This window comes from Zalophus californianus, chromosome 13, assembly GCF_009762305.2.
Source record: "Zalophus californianus isolate mZalCal1 chromosome 13, mZalCal1.pri.v2, whole genome shotgun sequence".
NCBI lineage: Eukaryota > Metazoa > Chordata > Mammalia > Carnivora > Otariidae > Zalophus > Zalophus californianus.
In genome coordinates this window covers 62,560,537-62,580,860 of record NC_045607.1, presented here as the reverse complement: position 1 = coordinate 62,580,860, position 20,324 = coordinate 62,560,537, and the positions used below count along the sequence as shown (strand labels likewise).

Here is a 20,324-nt window from a genome sequence, read left to right as displayed (position 1 = left end):
TCTGTCCTGCAAGTGACCAGTATGAAACACAGGCAGAAGACTGTTATTTGCTTTAGTTGTCAAAGATTTTGTATATTGTTTTTTTTTAAGATTTTATTTATTTATTTGAGAGAGAGCATGAGAGAGAGAGAAAGAGAGCATGAGAGGGGGTTGGGTCAGAGGGAGAAGCAGACTCCCTGCTGAGCAGGGAGCCCGATGCAGGACTCGATCCCAGGATTCCAGGATCATGACCTGAGCCTAAGAAAGTCGCTTAACCAACTGAGCCACCCAGGCGCCCAGTTGTCAAAGATTTTGGCATACTATTTAGGATCAGATCCATGTATGTGCAGCTCAGGGGTGAGCTCAAGAGTTCAGAAACACTTTTGGGGGTCACTTTTCCAAAATCCTCCTCTTCTGTGATCTCTTCACTAGTTTTCAGTTGCCTAGGCTCCCATTGTGGTCGTCTCACCAGAAAAGAAGGGCTTTCTTTACCTTACTCCTGCTGCACACTTTCCCTGAGCTATCCAGAATCAATTGCTGGGGAGAGAGAGAGAGAGAGAGAAAGAGAGAGAGAGAGAGAAAGCAATAGTGGTTTGTTCCAATCTATTAGGACCACATATCATCCAATTGGAGAGCAAGTTTCACCTCTCTCAGAGTTTTAGGTGCCTGTTGCAACTTGTCCTTGTTAAGAGAGCCCTTTCCCTCTTCACCAGCTGAAACTAGAGGACTTTTAGGGCTATCTCTGTCCACATAGATGTGTCCTTCCTGGTTTTAGGCTGTGTTGAGACTAGGCTACAGGGGATACAATAGTGGAGGCTGGGAGGGGCAGGTGATAGTGAACTCAACTCAGTTCTCTGGTACTGATTTCTGTTCTTCCCCAATTCCTGCTATCATTTACTTTTCATAATTCTCAGACTATTCTACACATTCTATCTAGGTTTTTTTAGTTGGATCAGTGGAAGAGACATAATAGAGTGTGCTTACTCCTTTTTACCCTGAACCTGAACTCACAGTGTCTTTTATATACAAATAAACTTGGTGTATATTTGTTGAACATCTATTACTACATGAAATGACCAATAATGTTAATATTTTTTCTCCTAAACCCAACCCTATGTCATTAACTGTGTGAAACATGAAACCACCACACAAACTCCCATATCATAGAGTATCATGGGGATAATTTTTTTCTAATTGCCAAAGTAATATGTATTGAATTCAGAGATTTTGAAAAATAAAAAAAGCACATTTTTAAATTTTTATTTCATAAGGATTTTATTCATTTATTTGAGGAGAGGGAGAGTAAGCGCAAGTAGGAGGAGTGGCAGAGGGAGAGGAACAAGTAGACTCCTTGCTGAGCAGGGAGCCTGATGTGGGGCTCAATCCCAGGACCCCTGGATCATGACCTGAGCTGAAGGCAGATGGAAAAGCACAAGTTTGAAATGAAACATCAATCTCTGTAATCCCAATGTATAAGAGGAACCGTTGTTAAAATTTGGACTTTCTAAGATTTTGTTCTTTGTAAATATGTACAAATTTCAAATAAAGGTGGAAACACAAATATTGTTTACTTTTTCATTTATTTATTTATTTATTTTTAAGATTTAAAAATTTATTTGACATAGAGAGAGACAGCGAGAGAGGGAATACAAGCAGGGGGAGTGGGAGAGGGAGAAGCAGGCTTCCCGCTGAGCAGGGAGCCTGATGCGGAGCTCCATCCCAGGACCCTGGGATCATGACCTGAGCTGAAGGCAGATGCTTAACAACTGAGCCACCCAGGCGCCCCACTTTTTCTTTAACATAACAATATATTAGCCAGTGTTTTTTGTGACACTAAATATTATACACTACAACAAGCTTTTTTTCTTTTTTTAAAGATTTTATTGGGGTGCCTGGGTTTTTTTATTTAGTCAGTTTATTTAGTCAGAAAAAAACTATGAACATTAAATGTTTAAACATTTTAGCTATTGGGTTGCCTGGGTGGCTCAGTTAGTTAAGGGCCAACTCTTGATTTCGGCTTAGGTCATGATCTCAGGGTCCTGAGATCGAGTGCCGTGTTGGGCTCCACAATCAGCAAGGAGTCTGCTTGATCTCTCTCTCCCTGTCCCTTTCCCTCTGCCCCTCCCTGCTGCTTGCGTGTGTGTGCACGTGCGCATGTGCATGTGTGTGCGCACACGTGCAAACGCTCTTTCTAAAATAAATAAATCTTTAAAAAAATGTTTAGCTATTAAAATAATGGGAGGATAAGGTCTCATAAACATAACTGACTCTCACCTTGACTCCTTGCAAAGAATGCCTAAAGTAGAATTGCTGGTTTAAAGGCAATGCACATTTTTAAGGATTTTGATACATATAACAAAAATGCCTTCTAGAAAAGAGATTTGGAATGTAAATTGATATATATATCTTATTAGGTGGTTTTTTTCCAGTTTTTTTATTTTTTAAATTTTTATTTATTTTTAAGATTATTATTCATTTATTTTAGAGAGAGAGAGTGCATGAGCAGGAGGAGGGGCAGAGGTAGAGGGAGAGAGAAGCTTAAGGATACTCCCCGCTGAGCTGGGAGCCTGATGCAGAGCTCAGTCTCAGGCCCCATGAGATCATGACCTGAGCCAAAATCACCAGTCAGCTGCTCAACCCACTGAGCCACCCAGGTGCTGCCCCTCCATTTTTTTTAAGATTTTATTTATTTATTTATTTGAGAGAGAGAGAGCATGAGCAGGAGGGAGGGGCAGAGGGAGAGGGGGAAGCAGGCTTCCAGCTGAGTAGGGAGTCCCACATGGGGCTTGATACCAGGACCATTACCTGGGCTGAAGGTAGTTGCTGAACTGACTGAGCCACCCAGGTGCCCACCCCCCCCTTTTTAAAGACTTTATTTATTTCTCCAGGTTTTTTTTTTTAAGATTTTATTTATTTATTTGACAGAGACAGTGAGAGTGGGAACACAAGCTGGAAGAGTGGGGAAAGGGAGAAGCAGGCTATCCACTGAGCAGGGAGCCCAATGCAGGGCTCAATCCCAGGACCCTGGGATCATGACCTGAGCCGAAGGCAGATGCTTAACGACTGAGCCACCCAGGCGCCCCTCTCCAGTTTTTTTTTAAATTAATTTTAAACTTGATGAAGTCCCAAAATTCATTTTTGCCTTTGTTTCACTAGCCTTTGGAGATGAATCTTGAAAGACGTTGCTGTGGCTAACGTCAAAGAGGTTACTGCCTATGTTCTCCTCTAGGATTTTTGATGGATTCCTGTCTCACATTGAGGTTTTTCATCCATTTTGAGTTTATCTTTGTGTATGGTGTTAGAGAATGGTCGAGTTTCATTCTTCTGTATATAGCTGTCCAATTTTCCCAGCACCATTTATTGAAGAGACTGTCTTTTTTCCATTGCATGTTTTTTCCTACTTTGTCAAAGATTATTTGACCATAGGGTAGAGGGTCCATATCTGGGGTCTCTATTCTGTTCCATTGGTCTATATGTCTCTTTTTGTGCCAGTGCTTTGTAATATAGCTTGAAATCAGGCAACATGATGCCCCCAGCTTTGTTTTTCTTTTTCAACATTTCCTTGGCGATTTGGGGTCTTTTCTGATTCCATACACATTTTAGGATTGTTTGTTCCAGCACTTTGAAAAATGTCATTGGAATTTTGATTGGGTTGGCATTGAAGGTATAGATTGCTCTAGGTAGCATAGACATTTTAACAATGTTTATTCTTCCGATCCATGAGCTGGAATATTTTCCCATCTTTTTGTGTCTTCTTCAATTTCTTTCATGAGTGTTTTGTAGTTCCTAGAGTATAGATCCTTTACCTCTTTGGTTAGGTATATTCTGAGGTATCTTATGGTTTTTGGTGCTATTGTAAATGGAATCATTTCTCTAGTTTCTCTTTCTACAGCTGCATTGTTAGTGTATAAGAAAGCAACTAATTTCTGTGCATTGATTTTGTATCCTGCCACATTACTGAATTGCTGTATGAGTTCTAGTAATTTGGGGGTAAAGTCTTTTGGATTTTCCACATAAAGTATCATGTCATCTGCGAAGAGAGAGTTTGACTTAATCAAGATAAAAAGCTTCTGCACAGCAAAGGAAGCAGTCAACAAAACAAAGAGGCAACCCACAGAATGGGAGAAGATATTTGCAAATGACACTACAGATAAAGGGCTGGTATCCAAGATCTATAAAGAACTTCTCAAACTCAACACTCAAAAAACAAATAATCAAGCCAAAAAATGGGCAGAAGACATGAACAGACACTTCTCCAAAGAAGGCCTACAAATGATTAACAGGACAGATGAAAAAATGTTCATCATCATTAGCCAACAGGGAAATTCAAATTAAAACCACATTGAGATACCACCTTACACCAGTTAGAATGGCAAAAATTGACAAGGCAAGAAACAACAAATGTTGGAGAGGTTGTGGAGAAAAGGGACCCTCTTACACTGCTGGTGGGAATGCAAGTTGGTACAGCCACTTTGGAAAACAGTGTGGAGGTGCCTCAAAAAATTAAAAATAGAGCTACCCTATGACCCAGCAATTGCACTCCAGGGTATTTACCCCAAAGACACAGATGTAGTGAAAAGAAGGGCCATATGCACCCCAAAGTTCATAGCAGCAATGTCTGCAATAGCCAAACTGTGGAAAAAGCCGAGATGCCCTTCAACAGATGAATGGATAAAGAAGATGTGGTCCATATATACAATGGAATATTATTCAGCCATCAGAAAGGATGAAGACCCAACTTTTACATCAACATCCAATCTGGAGGAGATTATGCTAAGTGAACTAAGTCAAGCAGAGAAAAGTCAATTATCATATGGTTTCACTTATTTGTGGGACATAAGGAATAGCATGGAGGACATTAGGAGAAGGAAGGGAAAAATGAAGGGGGCAAATTGGGGGGAGAGATGAACCATGAGAGACTATGAACTCTGAGAAACAAACTGAGGGTTTTAGAGGGGAGGAGGATGAGGGGCTGGGTTAGCCCGGTGATGGGTATTAAGGAGGGCATGTACTGCATGGAGCACTGGGTGTTATACAAAAACAATGAATCATGGATCACTACAACAAAAACTAATGATGTATTGTATGGCGACTAACATAACATAATAAAATAAAATAAAATAAATTAGTTTTAAACTTACAGAGAAGTTGTAAGACTGGAACAAAGAACTCTCATGTAAGCTTTACTTAGATTTACCATTTTTGACATTTTGCCATATTTGCCTTATCTCTCTCTCAATTTCTTTCTCTCTCTACACACACACACACAGAGACACACACAGACACACACACACACTTGTTTACATATTTTCAACCATTTGAAGCTGGGTTGTGCATGTCATGTTTCCTTTTGCCTGAAAACTTTAGTGTATTCCTAAGAAAAAGAATATTCTTGGGCACCTGGGTGGCTCAGTCGGTTGGGCGACTGCCTTCGGCTCAGGTCATGATCCTGGAGTCCTGGGATCGAGTCCCACATCGGACTCCCTGCTCAGCGGGGAGTCTGCTTCTCCCTGTGACCCTCCCCCTTCTCATGCTCTCTCTTTCTCTATCTTATTCTCTCTCTCAAATAAATAAATAAAATCTTTAAAAAAAAGAATATTCTCCTATATAAGTACAGTATAGTTATCAGATTTAGGAAATGTAACATTGATAAAATTCTTTAATTTTATCAGTGCTCTACAGTTTTATTTGCTCTACAGTGTATATTCCAGTTTCTTGAATTGTCCTAATAATGTCCATTATAGCATTTATTTGTTTATTTATCTGTCAGTCTAGGACCACGTATTGCATTTAGTTGTCATATCTTTTAACCTTCTTTGATTTGGAACACTTCTTTTTTTTAAATTTTATTTATTTGACAGAGAGCACGAGAGAGAGAGAGAGAGAATGCACAAGCGGGGGGAAGGACAGGGAGAGGGAGAAGCAGGCTTCTCCCTTGCCCCTCTGAGCAGGGAGCCTGACTTGGGGCTTGATCCCAGATGCTTAACCCACTGAGCCACCCAGGTGCCCCTGATTTGGAACACTTTTCCAGTCTTTCTTAGTCTTTTATGACGTTAGCATTTTTGCAGCATACAGCCTAGTAGTCTTACAGAATGTCTCTCATTTTAAGCTTGTGTGATATCCTTCCATAGGATACTACATCCAGGTCTAAAAAAAAACAAATGAAGCTGAAATAGCATCAAACATGGATATAGCTTTCATCAAGAGACATTCTTATAGAAAAAAATGGTTCTGACAAAGGATTACCCAATATGAAAATAACAAGGGATCAAGAGACTAAACAATACAGCTGCTAGATAATTAATCCTCTTATCTAAAGTACAGCTAATGTAATTAGGTCGACAGAAATGGTTTTGTCAGCGGTGGGGGCTCCTGCCTTTTCAGTTGCATCACTGCAGTACTTTGTGCAGGCAAAGCCATGTCTACCTCATATACAGTTATCACGGGCATCTTGACTATTCAATGTATATCCATTTACTGAGTTAATCGGTGAAAAGGATTACCTAGAGTTTGCATCTTTAGTCTTATGGTTATTTTATTTTGTTGTTTGTTTGCTCTTTTTACTAACAGGAACCTAGACCAAGAGAAAATACAAGATTTTCTGCATTCTATATATAATCTGTGGCTAATCTTTGTTCATTTGACTTGTGGGGGTGGACCTAGTAGCTAAGAGACTTATTAACATGAAATCCTCTCCAAGTTCTTGCTGACTCCTAAGAGCCTTTGCTCTCAACTTTAAGAATCACTGCTCCAAAAAATTATAGTTTAGAAACCGGGCCTTCACTTCTTCAACAATTTAGTGAAGAGCCCTGTGGAACCCAGAGCAGGGTCTGCACTGCTGGAGCAATCTAGACAGTGACCTGTGGAATTTACAAGTAGTGCTCTGGGATGTGGTCTTCATCACTTCTCACTATAACATTTGCCCTTGGGTCTGTTCATTCAAAAAAATAAATAAAAGAGCAGAACATACTAAGTTACATCAGTTGCTGAAAAGAATAAACTCAATTGAAAGGAAAAAAACAAATTCCTGAAAAGGTGTCAGAATATCAACAAAACCTTCACAAATCAAGAATTCACTTGAAGAGAACAGCCAACAAAATAGGAATGCATCTATGCATTCTGATGAAGGGCTGGCTAAAATCAGGAAACACTGAAAAAATAATATAAAGCCAGTGGGAGAAAAAAGCTTGTTATGGTGTAAACTAAGAAGAAAATGTAAAGAAATCTGTAGAAAAGCTTTTTAAGTTCAGAGAAAAATAATGAGTAAGAATTTGGTAAACCGGGGCGCCTGGGTGCCTCAGTTGGTTAAGCGTCTGCCTTTGGCTCAGGTCATGATCCCGCGGTCCTGGGATCGAGCCCCACATCGGGCTCCAACTGCTTAGCCAGGAGCCTGCTTCTCCCTCTGTGTGCCACTTCCCCTGCTTGTGCTCTCTCTTTGTCAAATAAATAAATAAATAAATAAATAAATAAATAAATAAATAAATAAAATAAAAAATAAAAAGTTCATAAATATTAAAAAAAAGAATTCAGTAAACCTCTTAGAGATGAGATAGCTCTTAATGAAGCTATTAACTACTGAAGAGAAAGTGCGGGCCCTGTAATGCTACAGGAAGAGGAAGTCAGAATGAGCAAGACATCAAGCCCTGGAAAACCTGAATGTATATCAGAAATCTCTAAAACAGAGGAAATAATCTCTTGATTATAAAAGTTATGATGCTAAAGTTTTGAATAATTGTCTTGTGCAGATCGATTCTGAAACTGAGAAGAAAGTAATAGGAATGAAATTGTATTTTCTTTAAAAATTTTATTTATTTATTTATTAGAGAGAGAATGAGGGCATGAACACGGGGAAGGGCAGAAGAAGAGGGAGAGAAACTCAAGCAGACTGTGAGCTGAGCTCGGAGCCTGACTTGGGGCTCAATCTCATTACCCTGAGATCATGACCTGAGCTGAAACCAAGAGTCAGATGCCTAACCAACTGAGCCACCCAGGCGCCCCAAAATTGTATTTTCTGAATTAGATGATGGAGAGCCGGGAAATCACCAAGGTGAGAAAGTGAAAGAGGAGACAGTTCTATCAGTTATCTGTTGCTGCGTAATAACCCCAAAACTTAATGGTTTAAAGCATCGGTGATTTATTACTTTTTTCATGATTCTCTGGGTTGGCTGACAGTTTATCTGCTGATGTTGCCTGCATTCAGCTGGAAAGTGGCTGGGCTGGAAGGCCAACATCTGGCATTTGCTGCTGGCTGTCCATTGGGAGCCTCAGTTCTTTTAATGTGGCCCCCCTTTCTCTAGTAAGCTAAACTGGCATCCTTATATGATAGTGTCAGGGCAGCATCATAAGATGAAAGCAAAAGCTGCGGTGTCTCTTAAGACCTGGCTTTGGAAGTTACATAACATCATTCCTGCCACAATCTGTTGACCAAAGCAGGTCACAAGATCAGCCCAGATTCTGGGAAGTAGACAACCTCTTGATGGGAGGAAGAGTAAAGTCACATTGCATAGGATCATGGGAGGAATTTGTGGTCATATTTTGCATTTGATCACAACAGGGAATGGATATGACAAAGGCCCAAGCTACATTAACATTAGTTCAAGGAGAGAAACTTTTTACAACTTTAACTGAGTGATAGATGTCAATTATGCATGATTGAAAGAGAACTTAAGGAAGGTGGAACGGGATACTTGTTAGTTGGTCAGTGCAAGACCCTTAGAAAATGTATCACAAAGCTGAGATGTGAACTCATTCATCAGACAGAATACCTTACAGGAAGAATGTAAGCAGAAAAGAAGGATTAGGAGTAGTCAGGTACAGAGAAAGGGAAATATTAAAATCAGTAAAATCAATAAAATAGAGGTGAACTGTAGAATATGAAATACGGCAACATTTTATTCTGCACAAGAATATCCATGATAATGGATCCTTGTTTGTGATACGAAGAGCTATTGCTGGAGACGAAGCAAGCCAGACAGAAATTAATAAAGGAACAAGTAAAAAGAAATTGGTAATACTCTGAAAATCAAGGATTGTTAAAGCAATTCCAAGAAGACATTTTGTGGTCTCTTTCCAAATAATCCATTAATTTCATTTCTAAGATGTCAAGTGCTTTGTTTCCTATTGTAATGAGAGACTTTATAAAAAATAGCAATACAATAGCTCATGTCTCCCTCTGTGAAGGGATCTTTTAAGCTCATTGCTTAAGGGTAGAGGGGTATAGTACCCCTTGGTGATGAGGATATCTTGTGAAAGTACAGATACTCTATGACCATTATTGGAAGAGATGTGCTTAGACTGGAACCCTGATGCCATATTAATCAGTATCCAAAAAAATTCCTCCCCATCCACCACAATGGTTAGCTTGGTTGACTCTGGTACAAATCCCAACCGTTCTCAGGTATGCCCATCACAAACTACCACCATCAGGACTCTGTCTCCTCCTGGTCAGTCTGAACCACCTTTCCTCCACTTCGTGAGCATAAAACTTTACTTCTATCCTTATTCATGGAAGGCCTAAACTGCAGGCCTGAGATAAACATACGTGGCCTCTACCTGAAATAATGGCCTTGTTCTATGGTTATTACAGCTATAAACATTGACTTCCACCTTTTATCTTTAGTAATATGTTTTTGGTAATTACAAATAATGCTGCTCTTAATATGTGTTTTGATGCACATACACATGCATTTCTGTTAGGTATATACCTAGGAGAGAAATTACTAGGTCACAGGGTATGCATATGTTCAATTTGAGCAGGTAATGCCAGGGTTTTTCAAAGTGGTAGTAAGTACTTAAAAGATATATAAGCACATAAACAAAAGCAGCCTGTCTTTCATTTAAGATCAATTTGCTGAAGACCCCAAAACAATTTTTTATGAGAAATAAGAATTAACCTTTGAAAAAATGAAATGAAGTGTATGCATGCATTAACAAACCAGAATTTGCTTTGATTCTTGATTGGGATGAAGTCACAATAATTTCTCCACCAAATAAACCATTTCCTTTCTATAATTCATAAAAGAATACTATTTCCTAGCACATTTCAGTAAAAGTTGAATGAGGTAATTAATAGGTCTTCTCTATAGATAGGTTTAATACACTGGAATCCATTGGTTCAATACATTGGAAATTATATGGTGTTTAATGGTTAAATATGTGATAAGATACTTATTACTCCAGATAATTTTGTCCTGGGGCTTCAATGTAAGCCAACACATCTCCCCAGTAAACCCTCTGGTCTACAGACTAACACAATTGGTTAATACACAGATGGCATTATCATATGCTGTCATAAATGGACCTGCTGCCTTCTTTACTATCTGAAATGATTTCAACAAACTAAGGTGAAGAAAATATTTACAAAATCATCCCCTTTATATTTTGAAACTTTTAATATAGTCTTTGCCTGCAGCTGAAAAGGATTTGAAATAATAGTATGTTTGTAATATGGCTGGAAAAGCTAAAAAAATTACTTATGCTAACAAAATTATTGTAATAGTGTTACATTTCTTTCTGAGTTATTGACAACCCTGATAAAAAAAGGAAAATATCCACCTAAAAGAAACAAAGAGTTAAAAAGAGAAAAAAAAACCCTTTCAGTTACTGAAATTCTTTTTTTTTTCCAGTTACTTAAAATCTTAAGGGTCAATAGGACCAAAAGGAAAAAGGAGCTCAGTTTCCCATCCATTTGTTTTTGTCTTCAAGTTTTCCCCTTCCAGTACTACAAAAATTGTTTTGGAAAAGGAAGGGGAAGGTCCATAAGTTTTACCTTTTAGTTTATCAAGTTAAATCAACCTGGGTGGTCCATTTGTCAAAAGGTGAGTAAGAAAGTTGATATAAAAAATATACAAAAATTAACATACTAATGTTTTAAAAGTCTTTTAAATGTCATACAAACAAAAGTGCATATATCCTAAGTATACAGCTTGATGAATTATCACAATTATTGTCATCAAGGTAAAAAAATAGAGCATAACCAGCATCCCAGAGGTTCCCCACCTCTTCCTTCCCAGTTGCTCTGCCCCCTTTCTCCTCCTCAAATGTAGCCGTTACTTTGACTTTTAACACCATAGAATAGTTTTATCTATTTTTAAATGTTATGTAAATGAATCATATATCATGTATTCTTTTGTGTCTAGCTTCTTTCACTTAACACTGTATTTGTGAGATTTAGCCATTTTATTTCATTATTTATTTTTTAAAAGATTTTATTTATTTATCTGAGAGAGAGACACACAGAGAGAGAGAGAGCACATGAGCAGGGGGTAGAGGGTAGAGGGAGAAGCAGACTCCCCAGTGAGCAGGGAGCCCGATGTGGGGCTCGATCCCAGGATCCCAGGACTCTGGGATCATGACCTGAGCGGAAGGCAGCTACTTAACCAACTGAGCCACCCAGGCACCCTAGCCATTCTATTTTAGATAGCAGTAGTTCATTTATTTTCATTGTTGTTTAGTTTCCATTGTATAAATATACAAGCATTTATATCTTCATTCTGTTGATGACTGTTTGGGTTGTTTCCAGTTTGGGATTTCACCATTAATGCTGCTACAAATTTTCTTCTACATGTCTTTGATGCATATGATATCTGTATTTGTTGTTTTCCAGCTTTTTAAGTGTTTTGGGATTTTACATTATTTTCTTTGACGTTCAACATGCTTGAAGTCAGCAAGGCTGATATGTTACCCTAATTTTTCAGTTTAAAAAAGTTCTGAAATTTGATTTACTGTGCTTAACAAATGTTATTTGTGTAACATCTCGCATCCGCAAAATGTAAAGGGACTGGAATTCAGATTTCCAGACTTTATCCTGGTGTACCAGGTTGCCAGTCTAATACAGCATATGGCTTCCTAAGTACCCTGGATTTTAGTAGCTGTTTGACAAATTTCTTAACCTCTATACTTCAATTTTAATATCTAAAATGAGGAGATAATAATAATACCTAGCCATTGAATTATTATAAGGAGAAATTTAGCTAATATTTGTGAGGCACTTAAAAACAGTGTCAAGCTCACAGTAAGCTCTAAATAAATGTTGGGTTATGTATTTATTGTTTTAGCATATCCAACTGCCTTGTAAGGAGGGTTGGGATCCTAATAGTATACACATTTGGAAAATTCCCATTTGAGTATATATATTAGGCAAGTTCAGACGTGTATATGGGTAATACAGCATAAACCTTGTTTCTAATTTAATAACTAAAGAAATGTGGTGGACCAATAATCCCATTAGCCTTACTTAACCACATTTCATCTGACCTCGATATGCTCTTCCCAGAGAGAAAAGACTTCAAGGGTGTGGTAAGTGGACCTGTTGAGATATTTTAAAAAAGCAGAAATCAGTGGATTGTAATAGGAAGCTCAGCATATTAGTTCAAGTGTGCTCAGGAGTGTAATGATCTTGAGTAGTCTTAGCTAAGAGGACGTTAGGGGAGACGCTACAAGGGACCCAGCTGGGTACTCTGCAGGAAGTTAAAAAAAATTGAGCTTTGCAAAACATCTGGTGTTAGCCATCTGTCTTTGGCAGTACAAAGGTTTAAGGTCTCTGGTTCCTTCTGACACCTTGGAAGGCGGAGTTACAGCACAGAAGTAACAAGTAGTAGCAAGCTAATTTAAGTACGTTCTCAGGGGTCCGGAGACACTTGCACTTCCTGTTACTACAATTCCGGCCAAAACTGCTGTCAGTCCCTAGTTTTTGAGAGCTACCGAGCCTCGATTCCTGTTGTGGCCACCCTCGGTTCTCCTCAGCTCCAGCGCACACCTGGATGGGCCGTGCTCCACCTAGGTGCTTGGAATATGGCACAGTTTCGCTCTTCTAGTCAAAGAACACGGTCTTTTGCCTGACAGTTACTCGTTAAAAGGTTGGCAGGTGGACCCCTTGGCCCACTCGGGATCTCCCATTGTTGCTGGGAGGCGCAGGAGCCCCGGCCAGTAAGACGCTGTCACTGCTGCCCAGCAGCGAGCCCCGACATCCTAGCCAGGCTCCGCTGGGCATTCCGAAGCCCCACCCATGGCAACGCCACTCTGACGTCCGCGCGCCGGAGGCCGCCATAGGCCCGCGTTGGGGCCCAGGACGACGTGTGGCGCGTGGACTCTATCAGGTCCAGCCCCGCGGGAACCCGGTAGGCACTTCCGGGCCAGGTTCTGTGCACCTGTTCCTTCCTTCTCCTTAAGTGTCTTCCCCTCTGGGAAAGAGTGGACATGCCCCTCCCCAGAGAACAAGATGCACGACAGCAAACCTAGATTAAGAACAGCACGGAAGACTAAACCCAAACCAAGAAGGTGCCGGGCATCTTTAAACTGTTTGGAAGTTCACGTGACCCACTAAGTGCCGGGCCCCAGTGGTCACGTGACAGCGCGCGCGCCCCCGCGCAGGGAAAGCCGGCAGGCGCTGTGCGCGCGCCTTCGCGGCTGCCTCCCATCCCCTCGACGGGAGGGTGAGGAGCGGCGGAGTGATCAGGCGTCTGGGGGCCGATGCGCGTGCGCAGCGAACAGCTGTCACCCAGTGCGGAACAAGTCTTCCAAATTTCCCAAATCTCCCTGGGCCGGAGGCCACCCTCTTCCTCCTCATCTTCTTCCTCTGGGTCGTATCCCGATCCCCACCCGCGCGCCAGGTAACCGCTTTTCCGGAGTGCGGGCTATAGGGATGGTGGGGGGAGGGGTCCGGGCGGTCTTCTCGGCACTGTCCCCCTCTGCTCGGAGCCGCTGGGGGTGCCGGCGGCAGGGGCAGCGGAGACGCGGGGCGGGAGACGCTTGGTGCCCGACCGCCGCCGCTGTCATGCTGGGGAGAGAGCGGCCGGCCATAGTCGCAGCAGAGGGAAGCGGGAGCCAGTGACAGTCCTCTCCGGCCCTCTCGGGGGTTCGGTCCCCGCGCTCGCCGTTCTCCGGGGGCCGAAGTCTGGGTCGCGCTCCTTGCAGCAGAGGAGCGCGCGGGTGGTCCAGGGATGCCGACTCTTTCCCATTCCTCTTTCAGCCTGGTCTGTGGCGGATTCCAGGGAGGCACGGCCTGCTGCGCCCTCGGTGCCATCTCTTCTCTGGAACTGTCACGACCCGGGGGAGTGAAGGCGGGGGCTCCTCTCCAGAACACCTCGCCGCAGGCAGGCAGCCTCTCTCACGGGTTCGTCCGCAGCCCCCGTGCTGTCCTTTTGGTTTTTCCGGCAAGGGGCCATTTCTTCCTGCAGTGCCTGAAACCACGATGCGGTGTAGACAGTGGGAGCTTAATAAATGAGTTGGATCGCTTTGCGTGGAATGCCAGGCACGCACAGGACGTGGCGTAGGGTGGGAATGTGGAGGAGGGAGGCAGGCAGGCTGGGGCTCCGGGTTCGAGCTTGGGTTTTTCCTCCAGGCTTAGCCAATGAAACCAGCAGGGCTAGATTCAGAGGCTTTCCGGGTGAACTCGGAGCCAGTCTTCCCCTAAACTGCCCGGTGCAGGTCTGCACGGGCTGGCTTTGGTTGTGGGCGATGCCCAGGAGGGGTTTTGTAAGGTTTCTGCTCCAGGAAAAGAGAGGGCAAACTTTTTTTTTTTTTTTAGCACTTGGTAAATTACCCCTCAAGGCGGTTTATTAAACCTGCTTTGGAAATGTAGAAGTTGGCGTTGGTTCACCCTTATCTCGGTGTATGGTAGGCTCAGTTCCACCTAGGTTCGGACCAAGTTTTGACCTATTTCATCCACTTGAATTTGCTGTAATTTATATTTTTAATCTTGGGAAATTCGGCTTCACCGTTTCAATGGTAACAGTTACTAATATAATTTCCAAGTGTTGTGGTTGAAAATTAGTGGCTTTAATTCTTAAAGGTCCATTTTTGCTTTGAAACACTTGGTTCTTCTTTACGATCATTACTCAAATTCTGCCTTGCTGGTCTCCTCCCAACCCCCCATGCTTTGTTTTGGAATGTATTACACGGCTGTTCGGTTTTTTAGGCCCTCTTTCTCCCAGTTTAAGGCGTTATGAAAAGTTTGCACACAGTCTTTACAACACTCCACGAACTTGGTAGTACAATTTAAATCGGAGACTTGTTCCGTTTTATTAACATTTAAATTGGTTGCTTGTCTAAAGTTAAAAATACAGGTTTTAAACCTTGTAGGTGCACAGATGCTTTTTAAAAATCCATTATTAACTTTCTATAAGAATGAAGATTTTAAGAAGCTGAACAGGTACATAATTTTTAAAAAGTTATTTAGATTTAAATTTCAAATAAAGGATGAAAATTTGAGTTCTCTACTTGACACCTTCTGAATCACCCAGGACTAAGTTAGGGGCCTAACTAACCTTGGGTAGTCTGTGATTTCTTTTCTTTCTTTTTTTCATTGTTTTGTCCTTGTATCTTGACTGGCTCCCCCCCCCCCCCCCTTAGAATGTTAGGGCTTTGAGAACAGGTTCTTTTTTTTTTTTTTCCTTTGCTGTATCTCTAGCAATTTACCATAATGCCTGGGGATGCTAAAATATCCTCTCTCTTTTTAAATAACAACTTTATTAAGATATAACTCATATACCATATAATCCGCCTATTTAAAGTGGTTTTAGTACGTGCATAGAATTGTGCAACTATCATCAGGATCAATGTTAGAACATTTTTATCATCTCCAAAGAAACCCTGTTCCCATTAGCAGTTATTGTCCCTTTCCCTCCAGCTCCCACCCCCTTTAGCCTCAAGCAATGACTAATCTGCTTTCTGTCTCAATAGATTTGCCTGTTGTAGACATTTCGTATAAGTAGAACCATATAGGGCGCCTGGATGGCTCAGTTCTTAAGCATCTGCCTTAGGCTCTGGTCATGGTCCCAGGGTCCTGGGATCGAATCCTGCATCGGGCTCCCTGCTCCTTGGGGAGCCTGCTTCTCCCTCTGCCTCTCTCTCTGTCTCTCATGAATAAATAAATAAAATCTTTTTAAAAAATAAGTGTAACCATATAATATGTGGGTTTTTGTGACTGATTTCTTTCACTTAGCATAATGTTTTCAAGGTTCGTCTATCGTGTAGCATCTATCAGTACTTTATTCCTTTTTATGGCTGACTTGTATTCCATTGTATGGATATATAACTTTTTGTTTAGTCATCAGTTGATGGGCATTTCGGTTGTTTATACTTTTTGGCTGTTTTGAATAATGTGCTAGGGACATTCACGAATTAGTTTTAGTGTGTGTGTGTGTTTTCTTTACTCTTGGATATATGCCTAGTAGTGGAATTGCTGTGTTAAACCTTTTTTCTTGAGTGAATAGATGGGTGAAAGAGGGATAGTTAGTGTTGAGGGACCTATTCTCTCTAGGCCTTTGAGGGACCTAGTCCTAGACCTCCACCACCAAGTCCATTTCTCTAGAGGACAGAAGTCTTTGTGTGGGGCTTTGTCCTGTGGATAGTGATGTGTTTTTCTTGTCTGGATGTCTTCAAGATCATCCCTTTATATTAGCCCAGTTTTTCTTCATAAAGGAAATGATTATTTCCTTGGTACTAATTTGTTATATATTTATTAGAGATATGGTGATAAAACAGGTATATTCCATACTATCATTAAACTCAATGTCTAATGCAGGTCTTTCAGTCTTTTAAAATTTATATTATTTTTTGTTATTATGAATATTCAGTGCTCCTCTGCCCACCTCCATTTCTTTCTTTTTCTTTTTTTTTTAAGATTTTATATATTTATTTGATAGAGACACAGCAAGAGAAGGAACACAAGCAGGGGGAGTGGGAGAGGGAGAAGCAGGCCTCCCGCGGAGCAGGGAGCCCGATGCGGGGCTCCATCCCAGGATCTGGGATCATGACCTGAGCCAAAGGCAGATGCTTAACGACTGAGCCACTCAGGTGCACCCCCATCTCCATCTCTAATATGAATTTCTTGGGACTTGTGCAAGAATTAAAGTCACTGTTTTTCTTCACTTGCTACCAATCTAGAAGGTTTTGTGGAACCTAAAATATAAATTTAAAATATTGTATTATTGTCTTTAAAATATTGTATTGCACACCCCCAAAGATTCTTGTTTCCCCACCCTCCATGCCCTTTGGGAGAAGATGCTGATCACAGAAGTCTGCACTTGCAGGGCCTAATCCTTTCCCCACATAAGCAGTTGGAACAATCTCATCCTTCTTTCCCTGCGGATCAAGTCCTCTTAGCTCTCTCAGTAAGGCTTTGCCCAGCCAATCTCCTCCTTCCACCAAAACTTTCTCCCCCATTTCCTGGCTAGGTGGGGCTGGTTCCCTACTCACATTCTTGTTCCCTCTGTCTTGACTGCTACCCTGACCTGCACTTCTTTGGTTAATTCCATCTCATCCTTCAGATAGCTTACTTAGCTCAGTTGTTACTTCAAGTTAGTCTTCCCTCAATACTGTACACTAGCCATAGCAGCATTCTGTAATCTTCATAGTCTAAAACAATTATATGATTAGTTGTGGATCACTGTTTACTCTCTACCCCAATGTATGCACAGAGAAAGTTCTGTGCAAAATGTTGAAAGTGGTTAATTACTTCTGGGTAATGGACTCTTGTTTGTGTCTGTGGGTATTTTCTGAATTTTCTCCTATGTATTGATATGACTTTTGTGAACAAGGGAATAAAGAAAAATCATCAGTAATTGCCATTTTTATTTTAATAAAATTCCTTCTAATCTCTTTTGTTTTAATAACCTGGATGAGATTTTACTATAGCTTCAAATATCAAACTTTTATTACATTTTAATTCTTTCTCATATGTAGGGATAATAGGGAATGGTGAACATATTTTACCATTGGTTGTCTAGGGATGGAATTTCTGGTATTGAAATTAAGCTGATTCTTAGGAACAGAATCTAGCTCTGATACTATTAGGGTATGATAGCATAAATAGCTCATTTTCCTTTTTCCCTGAGAAATGTCCTTGCTCTAGTACATTTGAATGTTTCATAGTACAGAGTTTTTCCTTGCACAATTGCTTGTTATTTGCACTATTTGTCCTTTTTTTGCTGGGTTTATTCTGCCTAGTAGTGGGTATATATCTTCAGTAGATATTTTAACACCCACTGTATGTCATGTACTATGTTAGATGTGGAGCATACAGCAAGTGAACACAATAGACAAGTGATTCTCTTATCATTTCCTGGAAGAGGATTATTTTGAGTATGAATGTTTAGTTACACTGTTGCTCTACGTTTTCAGATACACAGTGGCTTCAGCTACTATGGTATTTATGAGCTGTTGCTCCATAGAATCTTTAAAATTTATTTTAGATTTTTTTGCGTTTGTGTTATTTATTATTGAAGGTAAATACTTACAGAGCAGAATCATGTGTCATCAAAACCCTTTTGATGCTGACTTCTTTTTTTATATCTCCATCCCGTTCTAGTTATTAATTTGACATCTGTACTTGTTAACTGTAACTAGGTGAACTGGGATTTTCCTCTCAGCACTGCTTCTCCAGGTTTCTCATGAATCTCATCCCATTTCACTGCTCACTTGGGGAAACCTGTGAGTTATCCCAGGTATCTCATGGTTTCTCAGCCCTCATCACATTCAAACTATCGCCAAACCTTATTTCTGCTTCCAAAATATGTATTAGATCAGTCTTCTAGTCTCTACTTGGCAATCATCTCACTAGCCACTCCAGCCTCCTTCCTATTTCTGCTCCACTCATGATCTTTTAAAATGCAAATTGGATCATTCTCTTTGCTCTCAGGAGACTTAAAATTCCTGTATTATCTCTTCCTATCCGAAGCAACCCCCAAACCTTATCTAGATGGTTTTAGTTTTCCTAAATGCCCATTGGCTTTTCTTTTTTTCGAACTGTACAGGCCCTTGCCATAAGTGCTGTTTTCTGCCAGACTTTCCTCCCCACTTTCTTTTTGGTACATCATTCCAGTCTCTGCTTGAATGTACTTCCTCAGAGAATCCTGACTGGTCACGCCCACCTCTCCGCCAATTTAAATCAGCTTTCCTAGTGATAATCTATCTTAATTCCCTAATTGTTTCCTTCTATAACACTTAAGCATAGAGCAGTGAACATAATAGATCAGCAAAATTTCATGAAAAAGGATTATTTTGAACGTGAATGTTTAGTTACACTGTTGCTCTATATTTATGTGATTATTTGATTGTTTCTAAACTGTAAGAAGTTTACAAGGGTAGGGACCCAAGTATTTTTATTCACTTTTGTCATACCAGGGTACTGTTGTCTCATCAACACTATAGTATAGTTACTAAATAAACATTTGTTGTACAAATTAATGACTTCTGTGTATATGAAAAAATTAAGGAAATTAAAGCTAGGGCACAGTAGGAAGTAATTTTACCCAACCTGACCCAACACACATATACACACAAAACTGAAACAAAATTTCCACAAAACAATACTTTCCCACCTTTGTACATGGTGCTGTACTCTGATATTTTCTATTTTGTTCCATATCACATATTATAAAAATATTGATGTACTCCACCAAATTGGGTAGGATTGCAGGCTGCACTCTGAACAACACAGCTCTAAGGCTATAGGAGGAAAATACTTCATTTACATTAGCTCCTCCCCCTTTTTGAAACACAATTGCTATTTTCTAATTCTTGTCTGATTGGAAGTCCAAGTGCATATAGCTATCCTCTGCCTTTCCTATTAAAATAAATGACTATTGCTGAAAGCTAGTTCTGCTTAGAAATTCTGGCCTGGTCTCAAAGGAGAGTTGCTTAAGGTCAGGTTGAGAAAAATTTAAATCAGACTCTACCTTAGGTCTTTTAGGCCTTATCCTCTAGGTTTCTCTGGGCCACTTATAGCCAATACTCTTCTACTCTATTTGGCTAAGCTCATTGCAGGTGTGCGGTAAGTCACTGAATTTTAAGGCTGGCCTCTAATCACTTTCATTTTCTCAATTTGTTAACAAACCAAACAAAATTGCAAAAATGAAACAAAGGGATCAAGGCAAATGTGTGTTTGTGAAGGTATGAATTAAGGAGCCTGGCTTGGTAAGGATGTCATGTCATGTTCAGTAGATCATCAGAGCTGATCACTAGAGCTGTGACAGTTCTCATTTATTCACTTTACCAGAACCTCTGCGAGGAAGGCTTGGTGCTGTTTGGTGTCCATCAATGAAATATTGATCTCTTATCTATTTTGCTAACAAAATATTAGAAATAACCTAAGTATCTAGTACAAGGGCTATTTAACTGCACACTGTGATGTGATATTTGTAACTTGGATCAATATTTTAAAATGTTAGAATTATTCCAAACCTATGTTTAAGGAAAGAAAGCATTATACAAAATTGTATACATCACATGAGCCCAGTTGTGTTTAAACGTGTTTATAAATGTACATATGTTAGAAAAAATACACTGGAATGCTAATTTGGTAGTGAGACTACTGGTAATTTTGATTTTCCTTCTTAAAAATT

At 40.4% G+C, this 20,324-nt stretch overlaps 1 protein-coding gene across 5 annotated transcripts in view; it reads left to right on the top strand.

Annotated features, from left to right (window-relative positions):
- The window catches only part of KDM4C (lysine demethylase 4C), a 567,234-nt gene that overhangs the window by 45,277 nt on the left and 501,633 nt on the right, over positions 1–20,324 (top strand). For 2 of the 5 annotated variants that reach the window (XM_035723625.1, XM_035723626.1), the window contains exon 1: positions 13,511–13,589. The exons of 1 other annotated variant lie outside the window; for it this stretch is intronic. The gene's annotated coding sequence lies outside the window, so the exon portion shown is untranslated. Of the gene's footprint in view, positions 1–13,100; positions 13,590–13,948; positions 14,093–20,324 lie in introns of those variants that run through there. 2 more of the 5 variants (XM_027615393.2, XM_027615392.2) reach the window with 2 other exon arrangements.